Source organism: Lacerta agilis, chromosome 4 (genome assembly GCF_009819535.1).
Source record: "Lacerta agilis isolate rLacAgi1 chromosome 4, rLacAgi1.pri, whole genome shotgun sequence".
NCBI classification, from domain to species: Eukaryota; Metazoa; Chordata; class Lepidosauria; order Squamata; family Lacertidae; genus Lacerta; species Lacerta agilis.
The window spans coordinates 1,382,109-1,403,457 of record NC_046315.1 but is presented as its reverse complement, the minus strand read 5'-3'; the positions used below and the strand labels follow the sequence as shown (position 1 = coordinate 1,403,457).

Genomic DNA, 21,349 nt, shown 5'->3' with positions numbered 1-21,349 from the left:
TTTGTAGGATTTGCTAGAGCTTCTCATTCAGACAGACAGAACTTAGCAGAAGACCAAAGGGTTCCTTCTGATCTCTCAGAGGCTTCCTGAGACCACAGATGGATGAGCGAGACTCAGCTGGCCCTGAAGCAGGAAGAGGCCATGTCATCCATACTGGGAGCAGTGGGGGATTCTGGGAAAACCCAGTGCAGAAGATCCTGGGTGAGGAGGACACCCTCCACTCAGAGGTACAGAGCCGGCAGTTGAGGCAGTTCTGCTGCCAGGAGGCCAAAGGACCCCGAGAGGTTTGCAGCCGACTCTACCACTTTTGCCACCAGTGGCTGAAGCCAGAAAGGCACACGAAAGCTGAGATGCTGGACCTGGTGATCTTGGAGCAGTTCCTGGCTGTCCTTCCAAGAGAGATGGAGAGCTGGGTGAGGGAATGCGGAGCGGAGACCAGTTCCCAGGCGGTGGCCCTGGCCGAAGGTTTCCTCCTGAGTCAGGCAGAGAAGAGAAAGCAGGTGAGAGAGACTCTCCTCTGGATACTCCCAAGGGGCTCCAAAGAGGACAGAGAACATCCCATAATGCTCTACTGATGGCCCATCCTTTTCCTGGGAAGGCATCCATGGAATGAGATCTCACACACTTAAAGTCTTTGTCATTCTCTTTCTAATATTTCTCGCCATTCATTCTGTTTTGAATCCTTGTTTCTTTTTCAGGAAAATGATCATTTTGCAGAAATGGACCTGGATTCCTGTGAGGCAGAGAGGCCTCCGTTGGACACCAGAGAGAGGCCACTGGGTAAGGAGGAAGGTGGTTTTTCTCTGTGGGTACTTTTCAAGTCTTATTAGTTGACTGGGAAACACTTCAAGGTCTCACCAAGGATCCCAGTTACTATTTCCACCAACACCCAAAGATCCCAAGACTTGTGGAGTGTTCTGCTCACAAAGTTGCACTTTCATTTTTACTGCTGCACACTTAGCTACTTATGCAGATCAGTTCCACTGCAAACAATCTATTCATTGAACCTCTTGTTGTTCGTTAGTCGTTTAGTCGTGTCCCAACTCTTCGTGACCCCATGGACCAGAGCACGCCAGGCACTCCTGTCTTCCACTGTCTCCCGCAGTTTGGCCAAACTCATGCCAGTCACTTCAAGAACACTGTCCAACCATCTCATCCTCTGTCATCCCCTTCTCCTTGTGCCCTCCATCTTTCCCATCACCAGGGTCTTTTCTAGGGAGTCTTCTCTTCTCATGAGGTGGCCAAAGTACTGGAGCCTCAACTTCAGGATCTGTCCTTCTAGTGTGCACTCAGGGCTGATTTCCTTTAGAATGGATCGGTTTGATCTTCTTGCAGTCCATGGGACTCTCAAGAGTCTCCTCCAGCACCATAATTCAAAAGCATCAATTCTTTGGCGATCAGCCTTCTTGATGGTCCAGCTCTCACTTCCGTACATTACTACTGGGAAGACCATAGCTTTAACTATATGGACCTTTGTCGGCAAGGTGATGTCTTTGCTTTTTAAGATGCTGTCTAGGTTTGTCATTGCTTTTCTCCCAAGAAGCAGGCGTCTTCTAATTTCGTGACTGCTGTCACCATCTGCAGTGATCATGGAACCCAAGAAAGTAAAATCTCTCACTGCCTCCATTTCTTCCCCTTCTATTTGCCAGGAGGTGATGGGACCAGTGGCCATGATCTTAGTTTTTTTGATGTTGAGCTTCAGACCATATTTTGCGCTCTCCTCTTTCACCCTCATTAAAAGGTTCTTTAATTCCTCCTCACTTTCTGCCATCAAGGTTGTATCATCAGCATATCTGAGGTTGTTGATATTTCTTCCGGCAATCTTAATTCCTGCTTGGGATTCATCCAGTCCAGCCTTTCGCATGATGAATTCTGCATATAAGTTAAATTGAACCTCTTGGAACTTAGCATTTAAGAGGTAAGGGGTTGATTTTGGGTATATGAATTTTTAAAGGAAGAATGAGATGAAGGTTTTTTCCTCAACTCTGTATACAGGTATTTATTTTATAACATTTTTCCTGTGAAGAAAAGGCATGTTATCTCTGCAAACACAAATTCACACTTTTGAGAACAAACATCTGTGATAATATCTTCTCAATAGAAAAACTGCCCCAAATAATCTTACAGAAACCTCTGGTACTGCATGACATTGTTAATGGATTAATGGAATTCGTTTACAAAAAAATAATAATTAAGCATTGCGTATAAAGGCTCATGCCACATAATTAAAAACAAATCTTTATGAATAGCCTTTGGACTATAATGTTACTTAAATAGAAAACTATCAATAGAATGATTATTCCTCCAATAGGTATTTATTTTTTTTAAAAAAAATCAGATTTAAAATTTAAAAAATCCACCTGCTTTTGAAACTAATCTGTTGGTCCTTTTCATCATTTGTTGGGGGAGATAGTTGGGGCCAAGAGTCCAGAGGAGGGGAGATACATTTCTGCACAACTAACATCTGAAATGCAGCCAAACATCCAAATGCACTCAGCAGGCGAGACTTTTTCAGAGGCCCCTCTGTAGTTTGAGATGCACTGATTCACCTGTGAGGGAAGCAGGCACTCTAGACCTCCCCCTTACCTTTTCCCTCTTACAGGTGACACAGTGATACTGGCTAGACCTCTTCATCCATCTTTTCATGGGGACAGAAGACAAGAAGCGACTGTGGAACCAGATCAGGTCAGAGGAAGATACCTTGTGGGGATAGAGGCCGAGGGGTGGAATGATGTCATAGCTCAAGGAATGATGGTGAACAACAGCGTTGTCTCAGAGGAGGACATTTCCCTTTTTCTTTCAGGGTCCAGTGTGCTTTGAAGATGTTGCTGTTCGTTTCACGGATGAGGAGTGGGAGTTGCTGGATCCTGACCAGAGAGCTCTGCATAAGCACGTCATGGAGGAGAATCGTGGAATCGTGGCCTCTCTTGGTAAGGCTCCCTGTGGGATCGTCATATCTGTTTTTAAATTCAAAAAATACCTTTTTGTGACGAACTTCATATATTTTCACAGAGCTCAACAGCGCCCCCTTAAAACACCTGGGATTTCAATATTCCCACAAAAAACTGTGCGGTCCTCATTACTGTTTTTTTCTGTTAATATTCTTCCTTCAGTTAAACATGGATCAGCCTGGTCTGAACTGCCCAGGCCATTTTAATTGTAAACTTCAAAGTTGTTAGGGAAGTTGAAGTAGCTTCTGTCAGGTTTTCAGGTTTTCTTTTTCCTCCCATCAGTCTTGGGTTGTCCAAAGAGAAGACTGACATTGGAAATAGATGGGATGCCATGATGGAGCCAAACAAAATCCATTCGAGAGAAGGGCCAGGTTTATTGAATCATAGGTTTCTCTAAGGATGTCAGTTGCACCCTGTTAATTAATGCACCCAACACTTCAGTAAAACCATCCATATAACCAACTTGTCTTATTCCTCTCTTACCAGTGTTAACAAGTATTCTTCATTAATTTCTCCCTGAGGCTCTAATCCATTTCTCTTCATTGTAGATGATGATGGACTGGAAATCAAGAACAAGGGTGACCATGACAAAATCCCCACAATGGAGAAGCTGTATAAAAATCTTGAAAGTGGAAAAAGTTCCCATACCTCTTCCCATCAAAGAAATCCCATTGGGAAGAAAACATTTCAGTGTGTTGAATGTGGAAAGAGATTCAGCAAGAGCTCCTCTCTCACCTCCCACCGAAGAATTCATACAGGGGAGAAACCCTATCAATGTGTGGAATGTGGAAAGAGCTTCAGCACCAGCTCCTATCTCTATTCCCATCAGAGAATTCATACAGGAGAGAAACCCTATCAGTGTGCGGAATGCGGAAAGAGCTTTAGTCAGAGTGGCCACCTCACTTCCCATCAAAGAATTCATACAGGGGAGAAACCCTATCAGTGTGAGGAATGTGGAAAGAGCTTCGGTGACAGCTCCTCTCTGTGTTCCCATCAGAGAATTCATACAGGAGAGAAACCCTATCAGTGCGCAGAATGCGGAAAGAGCTTTAGTCAGAGTGGCCACCTCACTTCCCATCAAAGAATTCATACAGGGGAGAAACCCTATCAGTGTGAGGAATGTGGAAAAAGCTTCGGTGACAGCTCCTCTCTGTATTCCCATCAGAAAATTCATACAGGAGAGAAACCCTATCAGTGCGTGGAATGTGGAAAGAGCTTCAGGAAGAGCTCCGATCTCATTTCCCATCAAAGAATTCATACAGGGGAGAAACCCTTTCAGTGTGTGGAATGTGGAAAGAGCTTTGGTCAGAGCTCCCATCTCACTTCCCATCAAAGAATTCATACTGGGGAGAAACCCTATCAGTGTGTGGAATGTGGAAAGAGCTTCGGTCAAAGCTCCAGTTTTACTTCCCATCAAAGAATTCATACAGGGGAGAAACGCTATCAGTGTGTGGAATGTGGAAAGAGCTTCAGTCAGAGCTCCCATCTCACTTCCCATCGAAGAATTCATACTGGGGAGAAACCCTATCAGTGTGTGGAATGTGGAAAGAGCTTCACTGATAGTTCCTCTCTCACTTCACATCAAAGAATTCATACAGGGGACAAACCCTATCAGTGTGTGGAATGTGGAAAGAGCTTCCGTAAGAAGGACTTTCTCACTTCCCATCAAAGAATTCATACTGGGGAGAAACCCTATCAGTGTGTGCAATGTGGAAAGAGCTTCGGTCAGATCTCCAGTTTTACTTCCCATCAAAGAATTCATACAGGGGAGAAACCCTATCAGTGTGTGGAATGTGGAAAGAGCTTCAGTCAGAGCTCCCATCTCACTTCCCATCAAAGAATTCATACTGGGGAGAAACCCTATCAGTGTGTGGAATGTGGAAAGAGCTTCACTGATAGTTCCTCTCTCACTTCCCATCAAAGAATTCATACAGGGGACAAACCCTATCAGTGTGTGGAATATGGAAAGAGCTTCCATAGTAAGGACAGTCTCACTTCCCATCAAAAATTCATACTGGGGAGAAACCCTATTAGTGTGTGGAATGTGGAAAGAGCTTCAGCAAGATCTCCCATCTCACTTTCCATCAAAGAATTCATACAGGAGAGAAATCCTTCCTTAATGCAAATACCCACCTTTGAAACTAGTACTTTGGCTGATTGATATCTAATGCCCTTTTTAAATGTGGTGTGGAGGGGGGTTACAGATGTGCGTTTTGTGTTTTTATTTTGTGTTTTTATGTTGTAACCGTCCTGCGACCTGTGGTTGTAGGGAATAGGAGACAGAGGGGTCTTTGCCCCCCAATAAAATATTTGAGGAGGCCACCCCCCCAGTTGATAGGCATTGCCATTCCAATGGTGTGCATGTATCATGTGATTAATTGTGCAAGGCGGGACTTACCTGGCCCCCCACCAGTATTTTATTCAAGTCAGCACTACTGGGTTGGGTGGTATACACATTAAATAAATACATAAATTGCCTTCCTTTGCACATGTTCCAGCTTGTCAATATCCTTATTTGTTATCATTTTTAAAATTTATGTGCCTCAGTCTTCTCCAAAAAAGAAAACAATGCCCGACCTGAAGAATATGGATCAGATGATTCAACAGGCGAAACACAGCCCAGAATAAGGAGGTAGTACTAGAATACTTGGCTAGTTTAGATGTATTCAAGTCTCCAGGGCCAGATGAACTACATCCAAGAGTATTAAAAGAACTGGCAGAGGTGATTTCAGAACCACTGGCAGTAATCTTTGAGAATTCCTGGAGAACAGGTGAAGTCCCAGCAGACTGGAGGAGGGCAAATGTTGTCCCTATTTTCAAAAAGGGGGAAAGAGAGGACCCAAACAATTACCGCCCAGTCAGCCTGACATCAATACCAGGAAAGATTCTAGAGCAGATCATTAAGCAAACAGTCTGTGAGCACCTAGAAAGGAACGCTGTGATCACTAAAAGTCAGCATGGGTTTCTGAAAAATAAGTCATGTCAGACCAATCTGATCTCATTTTTTGACAGAATTACGAGCCTGGTAGATGAAGGGAACGCTGTGGATGTAGCCTATCTTGATTTCAGCAAGGCCTTTGACAAGGTGCCCCATGATATTCTTGTAAAGAAGCTGGTAAATATGGGCTAGACAATGCTACCATTCAGTGGATTTGTAACTGGCTGACTGACCGAACCCAAAGGGTGCTCATCAATGGCTCCACTTCATCCTGGAGAGAAGTGACTAGTGGGGTGCCACAGGGTTCTGTCTTGGGCCCAGTCTTATTCAACATCTTCATCAATGACTTGGATGATGGACTTGAGGGCATCCTGATCAAGTTTGCAGGTGACACCAAATTGGGAGGGGTGGCTAATACCCCAGAGGACAGGATCACACTTCAAAATGACCTTAACAGACTAGAGAACTGGGCCAAAGCAAACAAGATGAATTTTAACAGGGAGAAATGTATAGTACTACACTTGGGCAAAAATAAAATAAAATGAAAGGCACAAATACAGAATAGGTGACACCTGGCTTGAGAGCAGTACATGTGAAAAGGATCTAGGAGTCTTGGTAGACCACAAACTTGACATGAGTCAACAGTGTGATGCAGCAGCTATAAAAAGCCAATGCAATTCTAGGCTGTATCAATAGGAGTATAGCATCTAGATCAAGGGAAGTAATAGTTCCACTGTATTCCGCTCTGGTCAGACCTCACCTGGAATACTGTGTCCAGTTCTGGGCACCACAGTTCAAGAAGGATACTGACAAGCTGGAACGTGTCCAGAGGAGGGCAACCAAAATGGTCCAAGGCCTGGAAACGATGCCTTACGAGGAACGGCTTAGGGAGCTGGGTATGTTTAGCCTGGAGAAGAGAAGGTTAAGGGGTGATAGGATAGCCATGTTCAAATATATAAAAGGATGCCATATAGAGGAGGTAGAAAGGTTGTTTTCTGCTGCTCCAGAGAATAGGACACGGAGCAATGGATTCAAACTACAAGAAAGAAGATTCCACCTAAACATTAGGAAGAACTTCCTGACAGTAAGAGCTGTTGGACAGTGGAATTTGTTGTCAAGGAGTGTGGTGGAGTCTCCTTCTTTGGAGGTCTTTAAGCAGATGCTTGACAGCCATCTGTCAGGAATGCTTTGATGGTGTTGCCTGCTTGGCAGGGGTTGGACTGGATGGCCCTTGTGGTCTCTTCCAACTCCATGATTCTATGAAGATTTCACAATATTAACATACAGGATGAAAGTATGGCTTTTGCCAAAAATAAGTAAAACCAGAAAAATCTCTCCTCCCCTTTTTTTGGATGGAGTTACAAGCTGGTGAAATGAGGCTGAACGACGTAACAGGTGTATTTTACTGACGAAACCCAAAGGGGACTCCTTCATGGTTCTTCATCATCCTGGGGAAAAGGGGCAAGAGGGTTCTGCAGGATTCTGTCCTGGGCCCGTTGTTGTTCAACGTCTTTATGAATGACTTGGATGAAGGAACTGAGGGGATGCTCATCACCTTTGCAGACAACACCAAATGGGGAGCGGAGACCACTGTGGCAGAAGGCAGAATCAGATCAAGGGCAGGAATAGTACCACTTTATTCTGCCTTGTTCAGGCCCCACCTAGAACACTGTGTTCAATTCTGGGCACCACAATTTCAGTATCTTAAATTTTGTTTTTTAGAGTAATCAAATGAAACTTAAACACATGGTAGGATGAAAGTCTGCAATTTCATCAGGACACGTTATTTGTTGTTTACAATTATCTTTAAATTTATCTTTATACCATGAAGATAAATAAAAGCAATTTTTAAAAGAAGAAGGTGGGAAATTGTGTACTATTCCATTAATCTGCTTGCTTGTGTTGAGTGTTATTTGGAGACTGTAACTCCCAGTAATTTCACATTATTATTATTTTCAAATTAAAATTTTATTAGTTTTAACAAAATATAACATACACATAACAAAAACATAAACAAACAATAAAAACAATAATACAAAATAAACACTTAAATCTTAATACAACTATCTTATTTTCTTATCATTGTGCGTAGACTTCCTCACGTCCTCTCTTCCTGCGTTCCTTGAATATCATCTTTATTAATTTCTTTACATTATTAAAATCATCTTTTTGTTAATTAACCTTAACATCTCTTCTTATCTAATATCCTTATCATTTATTCAAACAGCTATAAACCTTAAATCTATCTTCTGAATCTACAGCCTAACATATCTTTCAGTTTAGATCTAATCTTAAATCTTAAAATGATCTTTTAAGTACATTTTGATTTTTTTCCAATATTCTTCCACCGCTTCGTCTCTCTGGTCACGAAGTTTCCTGTTCAGTTCAGCAAGCTCCATATAGTCCATCATTTTCATCTGCCATTCTTCTATCGTTGGTAACTCCTCTTTCTTCCAGTTCTTAGCTATCAAAATTCTAGCTGCTGTCGTGGCATACATATAGAAAGTCCTGTCACACTTTGGGATTTCTTGATTTACAATACCAAGTAAAAAGGCTTCTGGTTTTTTATTAAATGTGTTTTTCAACACCACCTTCAATTCATTATAAATCCTTTCCCAGAAGTCTTTTCCCTTTGGGCACGTCCACCACATATGGAAAAATGTTCCTTCAACTTGCTTACATTTCCAGCATTTATTGCTCTGTCCATGATACATTTTTGCTAATTTAACTGGTGTTAAATACCACCTGTACATCATCTTCATAATATTTTCTCTAAGAATATTGCATGCTGAAAATTTTATACCTGTTCTCCACAGTTTTTCCCAATCCTCCATCATGATGTTGTGCCCCACATCCTTAGCCCAGTCTATCATTGTTGATGTTACCATTTCATCTTTTGTATGCCACTCAAGCAATAAATTGTACATTCTGGATAAATTTTTGACCTTTGGCTCTAGCAATTCTGTCTCCAACTTAGATTTTTCCAACTGAAAACCAAGTTTCTTATCTGTCTTGAATACTTCATTAATCTGATAGTATTGTAACCAATCAGATATTTTCCCTTTCAACTGCTCGTATGATTTCAATTTAAGGTGTTCTCCTTCTTGTATCAAAATTTCATTGTATTTTGGCCAATGCCCTTGCATGTTCGTTTTTTTTATGGGCTTTGGCTTCTAGAGGTGATAACTATCTGGGTGTTTTTCTAACAAATCTTTATACCTCATCCAAACCTGAAACAGAGATTTTCTAATAATATGAGATTTAAAACCTTTAAGGGCCTTAATCTTGTCATGCCACAGATATGCAAGCCACCCAAATACATTATCGTGACCTTCCAAGTCTAAGACATCTGTATTTTCTAACATAAACCAATCTTTCAACCAACAAAAGGCAGCTGCTTCATAGTAAATCCTTAAGTCTGGCAGGGAAAATCCCCCCCCCCTTTCCTTCAGATCCGTAAATATTTTATATTTAATTCTGGGTTTTCCCCCCTGCCAGATAAATCTCGACAAATCCTTTTGCCACCTTTTCAAACAGTCCATCTTATCAATAATTGGGAGAGCTTGGAATAAGAACAATAGCTTCGGCAATACATTGATCTTTATCACTGAAATTCGGCCTGTTAAAGATAGTTTCAAATTTGTCCAAATTTCTAAACCTCTTTTAAATCTCATGCCATATTTTATCATAATTATCTTTGTACGAATTTAATTTTTTTGCAGTCATATTAACACTCAGGTATTTCACTTTCTTGACAAATTTCAGCCCAGTAATATTTTGTAACCTACCTTTCTCTTCCAATGTCAGATTTTTCATTAACACCTTAGTTTTTGCTTTATTCAGTTTGAAATCTGCTACTTGCCCAAACTCTTGTATGATCTCCAGTGCTTTTACAGCACTGTACTCTGGGTCTTGTAAGGTCAGTACCAGATCGTCAGCGATGGCTCTCAATTTTTACTCTTTTACACCCACCCTTATCCCTTTGACATTTTCATCTTTTCTAATCATATTCAGTAAGACCTCCAGAACTGTTATAAATAGCAACGGGGAAATTGGGCATCCTTGTCTTGTTCCTTTTTTGATTCTAATTTCCTCTGATACCACATTATTCACTATAATCTTAGCTCTTTGCTAAAAATATATAGCATTTAAACCATTCATAAAATTATTTCCAACCTCCATTTTAGCAAAAAAAATCTTCATAAAATTCCAAGAAATATTATCAAAGGCCTTTTCCACATCTATAAACATCAGAATGGCTCTTGTATTAATTTTCCTATCTAACCTTTCTAATATATCCACCAAATTTCTAATGTTCCCATTCAAATGCCTTCCAGGCAGAAAGCCTGCTTGGTCCTTGTGGATATATATAGTCCTTTAAAACTCTCTTCAATCTTGTGGAAAATATATTTGCAAATATTTTATAATCCACATTTAACAATGAGATTGGACGATAATTCTTCATTTGAGCTCTATCTGTATCAACTTTGGGTATCAGGGTAATGTACCATGAAGATAAATGAAAGGAATATTATCATTTTTTTAAGGTGGTGGGGCAATCATGTACTATTCCATTCATCTGCTTGCTTGTGTTGAGTGTTATTTGGAGACTGTAAATCCCAGTAATTTCAAATTATGGGTTTCTGTGTGTTCAACACACACGATTGCAGATGAGACTAAATAAAAGACTTCCTAAGAAATTCCCTTTGACTGCTTCTGTATTGTTTCAAATGTGACTTCACTTACAGATAAGAACAAATCATATTTATTGCAGACAAACCATACCATAGTCAGCTCATTAATCTCAACCCCAGAAAACCCTGCGCTGAACCTGAGCAGCTGCTTTCTTCCCATTTCTTAGGCGGAAATGACTGATAATGAAAAGGGAGAAGGGAGATTTGGGGATCTGGGGGGCTTCATTTCAGCCCTTAGTCCTGCTCCTGAAAGCTTGGCAGATGGGGAGTATTTGCTCACACACTGCCATGACTGAAAAATTAATTTTCTTTTAAAAAAGTAAAAATGGCATTACAGTGCTAAAAAGGCTCAAGAAAGCAATTCCTGTAGTAGTTGGCATCTTAGCGAGCCCAATATCACTCTGCCAACTGTCTCTCTCCCAGCTAACTAATCTGGAAAGCTGTCCTGTCATCTCTGCAAGGACTTCAGTGTCCTTTGAATTAGCAAATAAGCATTTTTGGAAGGGGGAATGGCATACTTTTGTATATTAGCACAGAAAACCGTGCATAAGAAAGTATTACTCATTTATGCTGAGAATATGATTTATTTATTTTGAACTTTGCTTGGTTCCTCCTCGGTAGCCAGTGCGATTGTTTCAGCAGGGCTAGAACTCAGGACCCGCTGCCTTGAGGGACCTCTAAGAGCAGTTTGGCAGGAGAAAGGTTGTAGACTATCCTTCTTTGGAGGTTTCTAAGCAGAGATCGGATAGCCATGGATGCTTTAGCTAAGATTCCTGCATTGCAGGAGGTTGGACTAGATGACACTAGGACCCCCTTACAGGTAGGTAGCCGTGTTGGTCTGCCATAGTCAAAACAAAATAAAATAAAAAATTCCGTCCAGTAGCACCTTAGAGACCAACTAAGTTTGTTCTTGGTATGAGTGTGCATCTTCAGGTGTACACTTCAGGTATATCTGACGAAGTGTGCATGCACACGAAAGCTCATACCAAGAACAAACTTAGTCGGTCTCTAAGGTGCTACTGGAAGGAATTTTCTATTTTGTTTTGTTTTGCACATTTTTATGTTCATTCTGCTAATGATTTAAGTAGTTTACGGTACTACTTTAAATGCTCAGTAAATGATCTCCATGCAAAATGGGAAAGGGACACTGTGTGTTGCCTTGGTAGAGAGCAATGTGACCCTAGACATCGGATCATCGGCATTTGACAGCTGGCCAATCAGCGATCGCGAAACAGCCCGTGTTGAGGGAGCGCCACGAACAGGCGAAGGCGAGCATTGCAACAAAGGAGGACAGCGAAAGTGTCGATTCCAAGAGGAGGAAACAATGTGCCAGGTCTTGGCCCCATATTAGCCTATGGGGAAACTCCAGAAGGAGAGGAAAGCAGGACGGAGGAGGGAGGAGGCGTCCCCCCCCCAAAAAAAAGCATCTCTGGAAGTGAGGAACGCGCTCCGGCGAGGAAAAAGGCGGAGGGGACAGCTGGACGAGCTAGGCTTGGCAAGGGTTAAAGGGAACCGAGCTGCCTTCCTAGAGAGGCCAGGAAGCAAGAGAGAGGAGGCCAGGTCCTCCAGAGCCCAGGCCCCTCCCTCTCCTGCCAGGGCTGCCTGGCTGTCCCCTCCTGGGATCTGGTGAGTGGGGAGGCGGTGGGGGTCCCAGGGCTGCAGCAGGGGAGGGGGCCAGCCTGGGGGGGGGCCTGGTCTGCTCATGCAGGGGGAGGAGAGAGAGGGGCCTGCCAGGGAGGGGCCAGGTCTGCCACGCTCTCCTCCCGGGGAGATCACAGGATCCCAAACTCATTTGGCCTTTAAAAAAAAAGGACTCCCACGAAATCTCCCTTCTTTAAGCACAGGAGATGGCTACCCTATCTACTCTCAGTCTCAGTTTCTTTTCCAGGCTAGGCCAAAACGTACCAAGTTCCTTCAACCGCTCCTCATAAGGCTTCATCTCCAAATAATAATAATAATAAACCTTTATTGTCACTACACGACCTGTGTGCAGTGAAATAAAACCACCACACACACCCCCACATACACTCAGTCTTGTTCAGTGTTTTCAACCTTTTTGGGGCAAAGGCACACTTGTTTCATGAAAAAAATCACGAGGCACGCCACCATTAGAAAATGTTTAAAAAAATTAACTCTGTGCCTATATTGACTATATATAAAGTAATTTTTCAATTTTTCCCACGGCACACCAGGCAACATCAGTGCAATTGACTAGTGTGCCGCAGAACAGTGGTTGAAAAACACTGGTCTTGTTCACACTCTGTGTGCTTGTCGGAAGTCAGTTGCACCACTATTCCCCCCCCCCAATTCAGCAACCCAACAGCCCACGGATAAAAACGGTTCTTTAACCTGCTGGTCTCCAGACCCGGGGTCATCTTGGTCGCCCACCTCTGCCCACCTTCCAGCTTGTCAACATCCTCCTTATATTGTGGTGCCCAGAACTGGACACAGGACCCCAGATGAGGTCTGACCAAGGCAGGATAGAGCAGGAATATGACTTTCCATGATCTGGACACTAAACTTCTGTGGATGCTGCCTAGAATAGCGCTAGCTTTCCCCTTTTCCTTTTGCTGCCTATCACATTCATCACAAGCAAGAGATTCTGGCTGTTTTCACCAGATTTTGCTGGCTTCTCCCCCCTCCTTGCATTCTGCTGTACTAAGTGAGAGAAGCTGCAAGAAGTTCAGAACTCTGCACATGTTCAGATATGAACCAGAAGCTGCAGACTCTGCGTGGAGACACTGCCCAGCTTATCTTTAAAACTCCGAAATTCCTCCATGATGGCTTTCTTGTCAACTTTTGCATTGCTAGGCTGTGCTTCTGTTATTCCACTCAGTTCTTCTTCTCCATAGTTACTTACAAAATAGAAAATTCTTTCCAGTAGCACCTTAGAGGCCAACTGAGTTTGTTCTTGGTATGAGCTTTCGTGTGCATGCACACTTCTTCAGATACACTGAAACAGAAGTCACCAGACCCTTATATATAGTGAAAGAGTGGGGAGGGGTATTACTCAGAAGGGTGGTGGGAATGGGGGATTGGCTGATAGGTGTGGAAAACCTGTTGATGACTCTGAACGGCTGCAATTGGTCTTGCAGGGAAAGGCAAGGGGTGAGATGGCTAAAGATAGCTTTGTTATGTATAATGAGATAAGAATCCAATGTCTCTGTTCAGACCAGGTTTCTCCATGGTTTTAAGTTTGGTGATTAGTTGCAATTCAGCCACTTCTCTTTCCAGTCTATTTCTGAAATTTCTTTGTCTTAAGACAGCTACTTTGAGATCTGTTTTCCACACCTATCAGCTGATCACCCATTCCCACCACCCTTCTGAGTAATACCCCTCCCCACTCCCTCACTATATTTAAGGATCTGGTGACTTCTGTTTCAGTGTATCTGAAGAAGTGTGCATGCACACGAAAGCTCATACCAAGAACAAACTCAGTTGGTCTCTAAGGTGCTACTGGAAAGAATTTTTTATTTTGTTTCGACTATGGCAGACCAACACGGCTTGTTGTTCAGTCGTTCAGTCGTGTCCGACTCTTCGTGACCCCATGGACCAGAGCACGCCAGGCACGCCTATCCTTCACTGCCTCTCGCAGTTTGGCCAAACTCATGTTAGTAGCTTCAAGAACACTGTCCAACCATCTCATCCTCTGTCGTCCCCTTCTCCTTGTGCCCTCCATCTTTCCCAACATCAGGGTCTTTTCTAGGGAGTCTTCTCTTCTCATGAGGTGGCCAAAGTAACTGATCCATAGTTACCCACCTGTAACTGATCCATAGTTACTTGTAGACTAAATTCCCTTTCTCCTGTGGGGAAGGAATGGGGTCCGTCATGCAGACCCTCCCAAGTGTCCTTATTTCACAGGGACAGTCTTGGATTTAGAGAAGACGTCCCAGTTCCTGATTTGATCCCTGAATGTCCCTCTTTTGCTTAGGACATCCCTATTTCCCTTGGATAAAATTTGGAGGGTATGGAGGTATCCGACCCCTGAGCCATCTGAAGGCAGCCCTGTAGAGAGAAGTAATTTTTAATGTTTCATATCTTGTTATGCTTTTATAAATGTTGGAAGCCGGCCAGAGTTGCTGGGGCAGCCCAGTCAGACCGGTGGGGTATAAATCGTTAAAAGTATTATTATTATTAAGGAGTAGGACGTCCCTGTTTGACTGGATGAATGTTGGAGGGTTTGGTGATGTGGGATAATGTCTTGGCCATCTCCGCACCGGCAGGAAGTTAAACTTTTGAGGAAGATGGCATCAGGGGCAGGGCAGCCCCCTAAGTCCAGACCTGTGAAGGTCAATGGTTATATTTCCTGAAATGGGAGTATTTCCTCAGGCCAAATCACTGAGCGCTTTTCACATGGGCCTTTTCCCCCTCACATGAGGGAGGCCTTCTGTTCTTATTTGAATGGCACCCGCCACGGCCGTTATGCTTTTCTGTGAGAGAAAATGGCTGCCCGGCAGGCTTCCCAGGATCCTGCCCAGGACGGTGTTGTGGGATCTGTCTGAAGGCCAACAGACCGAGGGAGATCCCTCAGCGTCAACGGGGAGAAACCTGGGCAGGATCTCACGGAGAATTCTGCTGAGGGGAGGGGAAAGGGGAAACCTTTCCTGAGGGACTGTGAGGCCGGAGGGAGACGAAACTCTGGCGCCAGTCTCCACACAGTTCTGCTTCTTCTTCTGTGGTGTGGTGGTTAAGAGCGGTAGACTCTGGTGAACCGGATTCGCTTCTCCCCTCCTCCGCATGCAGCTGCTGGGTGACCTTGGGCTAGTCACACTTCTCTGAAGTCTCTCAGCCCCACTCACCTCACAGAGTGTTTGTTGTGGGGGAGGAAGGGAAAGGAGAATGTGAGCCACTTTGAGACTCCTTCGGGTAGTGAAAAGCGGGATATCAAATCCAAACTCTTCTTCTTCTTCTTCTTCCTGAGGAAGAAGACTTCCACCCGCCACCCAAGGGGCAGCGTTGCCCATGTTTGCAGAAGCACAGCTGCACTGTAGCTTCATTCTTCTCATGCTCGCCAAAACCCAAGTTCTGTCAGATATCCAGAGACTGGACATCGTATAGTCTTTGCAAAGAAGCTCATACACTTTCAAGCATGTTACTTGACGTCACCCCTCCGCTGAGAATTCATAGGCATAGCAAGATCTGCTTTCTGCCTTCGCACTCCTCTGGGCACGGCCAGTAAAAGAGGCAGGAATGCCATCTTGGAAGGGAATCTTCTCTCTTTCTTCCTGGGTCCTCTTGCAGCTCCCTTTGGCTCTCCTGATCCCCTTTCTGTTCTCTCCCTCCTCCCTAGATCTCCCTCTTCCTGCTTTCCACTTTTCGAGGCCTCTTGTTTCTGATGTCAGGTCCATTTCTAATTGGAATTTTTCTGTGAAATCTCTAGCTTTCTATACTGGGTCCAGTCGAAATTTCTGTTCTTTGAAGGTGAACACCACTCCTTCTGGTGTAGTGGTTTAGTCGATTAGTCGTGTCCAACTCTTGAAGACCCCCATGGACCAAAGCATGCCAGGCACTCCTGTCTTCCACTGCCTCCCAGAGTTTGGTCAAATTCATGTTAGTAGCTTCTATAACACTTTCCAACATCTCATCCTCTGTCGTCCCCTTCTCCTTGTCCCCTCAATCTTACCCAACATCAGAGGGTTTTTTTTTCCAGGGAGTCTTCTCTTCTCATGGTGTGGCCAAAGTATTGGAGCCTCAGCTTCAGGATCTGTCCTTCCAGTGAGCACTCAGGGCTGATTTCCCTCAGAATGGATAGGTTTGATCTTCTTGCAGACCATGGGACTCTCAAGAGTCTCCTCCAGCACCACAATTCAAAAGCATCAATTCTCCTGCGATCAGCCTTCTTTCTGGTCCAGCTCTCACTTTCATACATCACTACTGGGAAAACCATAGCTTAACTATACGGGTCTTTGTTGACAAGGTGGTGTCTCTGCTTTTTGAGATGCAATATAGGTTTGCAATCGCTTTTCTCCCAAGAAGCTGGAGTCTTTTAATTTCATGATTGCTGTCACCATCTGCCATGATCATGGAGACCAAGAAGGTAAAATCTGTCACCACCTCCATTTCTTCCCCTTCTGTTTGCCAGAAGGTCATGGGACAAGTGGCCATGATTCTAGGGTTTTCTATGTTGAGCTTCAGACCATATTTTGCACTTTCCTCTTTCACTCTCATTAAAAGGTTCTTTAATTCCTCCTCACCTTCTGCCATCAAGGTTGTGTCATCAGCATGTCTGCAGTTTTTTTTTTATTAAAATAATCTTTATTGAAATTTTTATCATACCATACAATAATAAAAAATCCAACAAAATAAACTAAACAACAAATAAATAACTAATAATGAATATCAACATAACAAAATACAACAAATAAATCTTATTTTTTTATATAAAGAATTTATTGGTTTTTTTCAAGACAAAGAATAATCCTACACCTACAACAACATTAACCCCGACAATTACCCACCCACAATTATGACAAAACAAATACAAACATACCAAAGATTCTTTTTCTTATTTAAATACACACACACACAAAAATTTCTTGTTCCGAATCTTTACGGTTGACTTCCCCTACCTTCTCTCCTTCGGTTTCAAATCCAAATTCTACTTTAATAACTTCACCTTTTTAACAATTAAATTCATTTAAAAAATTCAAATCTAAACAATCTTCTTAAATTCTTATTTTTTAGTTTACAATAATATCTCACTTTTATCTTGGATAGAATCATATCATATTGTAACTTCATAATAACTGATAACAAAACTTCATTTCTTAACATATTAATCTTATATCAATTCAAAACAGACCTCTTCTTTCCCTTAAACTGCTGCTAATCACAAAAAAACGAAATATCTCTTTTCTTGTTTAAAAAAAACTTAATATCTTGACACACCGATTTCAGGGTACCGTAACAAACCATTTATATTTTACCCTTAATACAATTCACCCTATCCCCCCTCTAGCCATTGTCCTTCTCCACCTTACTCCGGAACCGCTCCTCAAATTGTCCTCTTTTCTTATAAGACCACAGATCCAGCCAGAGTCCACAACAGTCCTTGCATCGAGCATCAGGATACACAGTTCATCTTCTTCTTCCAGCTTCTCCGGTTCCATGTTGCATTCTTCTTTTGTTTGTACGCATCTTAATTTTTTGCCCATCACTCCCGAGCTCTCACCTCGAGGGTTGGATATAACAATCTTCACCGTCCCGGGTCTGCCACCCCCAAAGGACGTTTCTTTTTGCCGGAGTCGCCAAGCCATTTCACTCTGTTCTTCAATCATCCCCTTCAGCTCTTTGCCAAGGCTCTCTTCCATTGTATCAATAACCTGAAAGGTCTCCTCTGTGGGAAGCACATTTTTCTTCATGTCCCAGTTCAAGACCATCAGTTTCTGGTTAAGCAGTTCCAGTCTCAAAAAGGTAATCCTTTGTTCATCTGTTAATCCAGAGTTCAGAACAAGCTCAAAAACAAAGCCCAACATGGTAGAAGCGGGCATAGGTGTCAAATTTCAGTTTCTATTTCAGTGTTTTTCCATCTTAATGCCAGTAGTTTTCCACTCCAACTCAGACTTTCGCAGCCATTTTCCCTGAGACCAGGGTGCAAAGACCATGACTTTAAAAAGAGATATTCTCCATTATCTTCCTCCCCAAAGGGAGAACAACATAGTCTCACTTGTCAAAAGATCAAAGCATTGTAACCATCATTGTAACAGCAGTCTATCAAAACCCGTTATTTTCTTGCCACCGAAGGGAGGGAGGTAGGCTTCCTTTCCCTGGAGCCTCCCGGATCGTTAAAATCCACCAGTTAATCCAATCAAATACTCACAGCCACCGGGCTTCTTTTCCTTTTATCTTTCAAAGGGAGAACGATGTCGCTCGTCGCGGACGGCGGCCGCCGCTTCTCCGCCCGGTTGGGGCATATCCCCTAATGGCCCAGCTCCGCAGTCCCTTCACCCCCACTCCCCCTTTACAGGGGGAACGAGGGAAGGGTACGGAGCCTAGCGGGCCCGCCGGGGAGCCCGAGGCGCGGGACGCTCTTCCCGCGCCTCACCGGAGCCCCGCTTAGCGGTAGCGGGGCTCCAACCCCCGGGCTGGACTGGGTTGCCTCACTGCCGAGGCAACCCACGACCGCCCGCGATGGCGTCCTCGCCGGAAGTCAAATAAATCTTAAATAAAATAAAACTAACCAAACAAACTAAATCTTACATATTCATTCATTCTAACAAAAACATTCATTCATTTTAACAAAAACAAATCAATAATCATAAATTTAACAAAATAAATCATAATATCTGCATTCAATACTCAATCTTATCTATTTCTTAGACTTCCACTTGCCGTCCTCTCGGGTTATTTAACTCAGTCTTTGGATACTGCTTCCTTTTATCACTAGACCACATACCTTACAAATTAAATAACCTATCCTTTTTTCCCCTTTAACAATGCGGAAACTTAAAAATGGATCCAAGTTTTTATGGTGGGGCACTGTTTTTTCATATAGTCCCCAAATTTCTCCCAACTTTGGTAAAATTTTTGATTACTTCCTCCTCTTACTAATTCTGTTAATTTAGCCAGATCCAGATAACTATATAGTTTCTCTTGCCATTCTTAAATATTTGGGACTTGTTTTCTCTTCCAGTATGTTGCAATTAATATCCTAGCTGCTGCTACCGCATAGAAAAATAATCTGTCATCCTCTTTGTTTATTCCTTCATCTAATATACCTAATAAGAAAGCTTCTGGATTTTTTTAAATATTATATTTCAATATTTTCTTAATTTCTTCAAAAATTTGAGTCCAAAAAGTTTTAATTTCCCCACAGTGCCACCACATATGTATAAATGTCCCTATTTCTTTCCCACACCTCCAACATAAATTATCCTTTGTCTTGTACATTTAGTGTAATTTAACTGGGGTAATATACCATTTATAAAACATCTTAATCATATTTTCCTTAATCCCCTCCGAGCTGTAAATTTCCACCATTTTTTCCCATAATTTCCCCCATTGTTCTAATTGTATAGTTTTCCCCAAATCAGTTGCCCAATTAATCATTGTCTCCTTAACCATTTCATCTTTAACTTCCCATTCGAGCAGAACATGCCATCAAAATTTTATTTTCAATTCCCTCCAAATCCAATGATTCTTGATTTTCTAACGTAATCCAATCTTTCAGCCATAAAAAGCAAGCAGCGTCATAATATAAATTTATATCCGGTAAAGCTAATCCTCCCCTATTTTTAATATCAATTAATAATTTATATTTAATCCTAGCCAGTTTATTATTCCAAATAAATTTAATTAAATCTTTCCTCCATTGCTTAAAATGTTCTGACCCTGTTGCCATAATTGGTAGCATCTGAAATAAATATAACATTTTTGGTAGTATATTAATTTTAATGGCTGCAATTTCCCCCAATAATGATAAATTTAATCTACTCCAGATATCCAAATCATTTTTAACTTCTTTCCATATCTATATATATAAAACCCAAGTGTCTCTGCGTCTAGTCCCTGTGTCTCTGGGTTTGCACTACGGCGCATGTGCCCCACGGACATAGGGATTGGAGCAGAGAGATTGGGCCAGGAGCAGCGGCGGCAGTTGAAGCGGGGCGGTTGAATCGGAACATCAGCGCTCCAGAGGACGAGGGAGGCCGAAAAGGGAGGCCACGCTGCCGCTCTTGCCGCTGATAGCTGAGCCCCGAGGCCTAGCGGCCCAGGAGCGGCCCAGAGCAGCCCGCCCCACGGAGCGCCGACGCTCCAGAGGCCGAAGAGGGATGCCGCGCTGCCACAGCTGCTGCAGCCGCCGTCTGACTTGGCCGCCACTTCAACTGCCGCTTCAACTGGTTCAGAGGTGGTCAGGGGTGCGCGATGGGGCAGCGATGGCGACGACTGGCGGTGGTTTGGGTGGGTCGGGGCCAGGGAGGCTGGTGCCTGTTGTTACGAGTCCTGGCTCTGGGTGTCCCGTCAGCTGCCTGCTGGGGCTGAAGCGAGCGGGGCAGGGAGGAGCAGTAGCAGCAGCAGCAGCGCACGGGCGAAGAGCCGAGGGCAGGCGCGCAGGACGGGCAAGGAAGGGGTCGGTTCCACTGCTCCTGCGCTCCTGCTGCATTGCAGCCTCCCTCCTCCTGCCGTCCGTCCCCTTCTCCCTCCTTCCCTCCCTCCCTCCGCGTCTGGCGCGCTGCACAATGGCAGCTCCCGGCCCGCAGCAGGGTCCCCCACCTGGGCTGCCCCTTGCCTTCCTTCACCGGCTTCCCGGAGGCCCCGCGGGCCCCCAACGCTCCATGTTGGCGGCTTCTCCTGACCTGGAACCACTTCAGCCCAGGCGCGGCCGCGCTCCTCGCAGCAGGGTGGTTCGCGGCAAGCCGTTGGTGAACCAGGCGCGAGGCCGAGGGGAGAGCCACGCGGGGACCTGGCGGGAGTAGCGCCTCAGAAGCGGCGTCTGTGCTGGCGGGTTCTGTGCGTGCCCCGCTTGCATTTCAGAAGACACCCTCCGCGTCCCCACCGAGCCCTGGGAGGCAGCTCGCTATTGTCCCTGCTCTAAATAAAATGATGGGGCTGGGTGATGGTATCTGAAGAAGTGTGCATGCACACGAAAGCTCATACCAAGAACAAACTCAGTTGGTCTCTAAGGTGCTACTGGAAAGAATTTCCTATTTTGTTTCGACTATGGCAGACCAACACGGCTACCCACCTGTAACTGAAAATGGGTGTCACATGTAAGTCAGACCAAGCTCAGAGAATAAAACATAATAATAATAATAATAATAATAATA

The 21,349-nt window shown here is 43.6% G+C and overlaps 1 protein-coding gene and 1 pseudogene across 1 annotated transcript in view; one reads left to right on the top strand and one right to left on the bottom strand.

Moving 5' to 3' along the window:
• Positions 1 to 21,349, bottom strand: part of LOC117044870 — an 878,236-nt gene that overhangs the window by 178,701 nt on the left and 678,186 nt on the right. The window lies entirely within an intron of this gene.
• On the top strand, positions 751 to 5,105 carry LOC117044887 (annotated as a pseudogene).